The 4696-nt window shown below is 37.1% G+C and overlaps 1 pseudogene across 1 annotated transcript; it reads right to left on the bottom strand.

Moving 5' to 3' along the window:
* Positions 1-267: 267 nt before the first annotated feature.
* Positions 268-1157, bottom strand: LOC308345402 (prostaglandin E synthase 3-like; annotated as a pseudogene). Its single transcript has one exon. The product of its transcript is annotated as a prostaglandin E synthase 3-like (transcript).
* Between the last annotated feature and the right edge of the window lie 3539 nt (positions 1158-4696).

Genomic DNA, 4696 nt, shown 5'->3' with positions numbered 1-4696 from the left:
AACAATGTACAGCCTTTCTTCATCCTCCATGCTAAGAGATGTAAAAGTTTAAGGGTCAAACAATACCAAATGTACAGGCTTCAAAACCATCTAAGTTAGGGCATTTGCTAGTTTTAGCTAAGATACATCTGGAACACTGACAAGTGATTACTTACAATAATGTGAAGTAAATTCTTTGAAAAATAAAAACTTTAGTGGAATAATCCTGGAGGATATACCAAAGGACAAGTTACCAAGATTAAGGTATCATCCAATTTGTTTCATCAGCCACTTTTGAGTCCATTTTCTAAAATCTAAAATTTAGTTATCTTTCTTCTAAGCCAAGAGCTTCCTATCATGTTGGTATCTATGTTATGAAGTAAAGGAAATTGAGGTGAAATGTTTTTATTTATCACAACTGCTATGTCAATTGCCTAGGACCTCAACAGCATCATGGAAGTTTGGGGAAAGTTCATGCATAAGGTTATTGCCTTAGCTGACTTAAAACTGCCCCATACAATGGTACGTATCAACCCTTAGTAAAGCCTTTAAAAAAACAAACAGGTTGAAAAATGGGTTAAAGGAGGCAAATACAGCATCTGCCTTTAGAGCTATCGACTCAGGAATTCTCTCAATTATGAAATCTTGCAGAGAAGTTACTTTTCTTTTCTCAAAATCCGGTGATGACACCATTCTTTACTCCAGATCTGGCATTTTTTCATCATCACTGTTTTGTGAATCATCATCTGCTCCATCTACTTCTGGTAAATCTACATCCTCATCACCACCCATGTTGTTCATCATCTCAGAGAAACGATCAAAATTAGACACATCTTCATCTGCATCATCTCCCCAGTCTTTCAATTATTGAAGTCCACACCAAGCCAATTAAGCGTTGCCCTTTCTTTCGTTAACCGTGGCCATGACTGGCCAGACTCGCCCTTTCGTAAACAACATAAAATTGATCTGTCCGTTCTTTTATGCTTGGAATCATTTGGATCAATACAGTGAAAAAGATCGATTTCATTTAAATGTTTAAAATGATCACTTCCTCCAAGACAAGTGAACCTAAGTTTGGATTTTTCAAAATTTACGTTAACATCTTTACTGTCTTCAACACAAAAGTCAACGAAGACGTAGTGCCTTCGATCGTACCACTTTGCAGAAGCAGGCTGCATCGGGAACGGGGCAGGGGGACGGGCGAGCGGGTGGGCGGGCCTCTCAGGCGGCAGGGGCGGGGCAGTCGGCTCGTCTCCGGTGGCGACTCGGCGTTCTCTTTTCTTCCGGGTCGCGACCTCTTCTCGCTTCCCTCAGACGAGGGCGGGCTCGACCTGGGTCCCCAGAATGCACTGCGCGGAAAGAGCGGCTCCTCCGGTCGGAGAGAAGAGCAAAGTGTAGGAAAAGGGGCGCGAGGACGGAGAATCCACTTTCCAAACTTTTAAAAAATAATTTTTTTAAGAGATTTTATTTGAGAGAGAGAGAAAGAGCGAGCGCAAGTGAGCACAAGCAGGGTGGAGAGGGAGAAGCAGGCTCCCCGCTGAGCAGGGACCCTGATGGGGGACTGGATCCTGGGACCCTGAGATCATCCCCTGAGCTGAAGGCAGACACTTAGCCAACTGAGCCTCTCAGGCACCCACTTTCTAAACTTTTTGTTTCTTGTTTTATCAATCCTATTTGTATATAGGCTTAGAAATAATGAGAAATCATGTTATTAAAAAAAGTGTAATGTCATTGAGAAGTAAAAAACTTTTCAGCAACCGAGTGATTTGACAGATTTAAAAAAGGAAATAGGAGTTTCAAGGGTGAATCATATTTAAATATTTGAAACTGTTACTATCCGATTGGAGTGCTGCCTATCTAATGTGGAAAGATGGCAGAACAAGCCACCCCAAGATATGCCACTTTGGAATAAAGTTAATTTTGAACTAGACATTTGAAAAACAGCAGATACAAAAGGGACAAACTGTGCTCCCTGTATGAGAAGAAAAGAAACTTGTCATCAGAGATGGGGAGTGAAAGCCAAGAAAATCTGTACAAACAGACCTTGTTAGAATAACTTTTGCTTGTCTTTAGCCTCAGACATTTTAGTTCCTTTCCGCTAATTTCCACTCTTTGTTCAACCTCCAAGATAAGCATTTAGGCTTTGCCACTTCATTTGGTTTTCATTTTCTTGGGTGGGGTGCTCCCATGTACATGTAAAAATATCTATGCTTTTCTCCTATGAATCTGTCTTGTGTCATTTTATTTTTCAGGCCCTAAGATAGTAAAGGTAAAGTTTTGCCCCTGCTACAAAGTTTGCCTCTGTTTTGTATTCATAGTTGAAAAATGAAATTAATGCAAATAGATTAAAAATGAAAACTTGGACTTCATACACATTCCTTACTTTTCAGTACACTAAAACGTAGTACAGGGATGCCTATGTGGCTCAGTCGGTTAAGTGTCTGCTTTTGGTTCAGGTCATGATTTCAGGGTCCTGGGATCAAGCTCCCTGCTCAGCGGGGAGCCTGCCACTCCCTCTCCCTTTGCCTGCCACTCCCCTTGCTTGTGCTCTCTCTCCCTGTCAAATAAATAAATAAAATCTTAAAAACAAAACAAAACAAAACCATAGTGCAAGGAATACCTGACAGTTCTTTTAATAATGACAAAAGTCATATAAAAATTACTTTAAGGTAAACAACTCCTTTCACTCGTAAGATATTAAATCTAGGGTTTCCAAAAGTATCTTAGGGGAGGGATGAAACCTAGAAATTAATAAATGGTTTCCGACTACAGACGTTATATATTGATATTCAAGTTGTACCAAAACAAAAACAAAAACCCCTAATTAAAAAGGGCAAAGTGTTTTGAGTATAAGAAGGTGAATTTTCTACTGTAGAACTATATACAAGCATATGACTGTCTCTTGATAATCTACACTTAAAGACAGAGTTACATTAAGACAGCAAAGGTCTGTGATGCTTCTTGACGACATTTTCCACTTAATGGTGGTGAAACAGTTGGTAGACAATGCAAATGTTACATTTGTGCTAATGTTATTGTGCTCAGAGGGTCACAGATACTTAACCACACAGGATGGAGCAGAAGAGATTCTGTTAACAAACTAACCATCTGTAAAAGAACTGACATTAGAAATGTATAAAGATCTAGTTGCAAATGGTCAGATAATTTATATCTTTACTTCCCTTTTCCCTTATTTAATGAGGTAAAATTTACATTAAGAAGGAGCTTAAAGTATGGTATTTCAAGTGTTTGGCTCAGTGAAGGTTTAAATATGCAAACACATGTTTTATTAGATGCAAGAACAAGATCTGCATTTCCAGCCGCTAAAAGGGATCTCTTATCCTTTGCATATCAGTACCCCCTAAAGGAACCACTGTTCCAGCTTCTCTTGCTGTAAATTGATCATGAGACTTCTTGAAATTCATATTTAATAAATCACATTATATGGAATCTTTTGTATCTGGCTTACGTTGTTTAACCTAATATCGGTAAGTTAAAGCTATGGTTTTTGTTCTTGTATGTTGCAATAGTTTATTTTTTTCTTCTGTTTACTATTGTGTAATATAAAATGTATGTATACTTCAGTTTGCTTATCCATTCTACTATTGATGAATATTTTTGTTTCAATTTTGGGTTATTTAAATAAAGGTATGAACACTCTGGTGTGTCTTTTGGTAAGCAAGTATGTTCACTTCTCTTGGGTATCTATCTAGGATTGGAATTGCTTTAACAAATACTACCAGTTTTCCACTGTTTTACCATCCTACACGACCACCAGTAATGTGGCAGAGTTCTAGAACTTTGACAACACTTGGTGTTATCAGTCTTTTTAATTTTAGTCATTCTAGTGGGCGGTTTTTAATGTGTATTTCCTTTATGAGTAATCATGTTGAACTCCTTTTTCATGATCATTAGATAGTTAGATGTGCTCTTTTTAAAGGGGATTTCAAGTTTTCTCTCAATTTTTGTCAGATTTTTATATTTATTGATTGCTTAAATTCACAATACTTGGGAGTCTTCTGGTTACCTTTTTTTAAAATTACTTTCAGTTCAGTTTAAGACCTATTTGGTCAAAGATCATTTATGTTGTTAAGTACTTTGATAATGTTTACTATATAGCCCAGCATATGACCTGTGTTATTAAATGGTTTACACACACTTCAGAAGAATGCATAGTCTGTGGTTATTGATTATAATGTTCTGAAAAGCAATTAAATTGGTATAAGAGCTTTGTTGAAATCTTCTCTATCTGAAATGATTTGTGTCTGCTTCTATCATTTGTTAGGGAGGTTTATTAAAATATCCAGCTATGGCTGTGGATGTGTCTGCTTCTCTTTTTATTTCTGTCAAATTTTGTTTTTTGCACTTTGAAGAATTATTATAAGTACAAATTTATGAACTCTTAGTCCTTTTTAATTTAATGTTTTGCCAAAATGAAACATCTCTCTATATTTTTAATAATTCTTCTTCCCTTGGAATCTTTTGTATCTGATGTGAATAAAGCTGCAACGGCTTTCTTTTGATTAGGATGTTTCTCTTGCTTAACACTCTACCTGTGTCTTTGGGTTTATAGCGAGTCTGTTATAAAAAGTGTAAAGGTAGATTTGCATTTTTTCTTGCCAATCTGACAGTATTTTAGTACTATTTATTTATATTTCAGGGCACCTGGGTGGCTCAGTTGATTAAAGCCTCTACCTTCAGCTCAGGTCTTAATCCC

This window comes from Martes martes (assembly GCF_963455335.1).
Source record: "Martes martes genome assembly, chromosome: 7".
Classification (NCBI taxonomy): Eukaryota; Metazoa; Chordata; class Mammalia; order Carnivora; family Mustelidae; genus Martes; species Martes martes.
The sequence above is the reverse complement of the archived record's forward strand: the minus strand, read 5'-3'. Positions and strand labels throughout refer to the sequence as shown.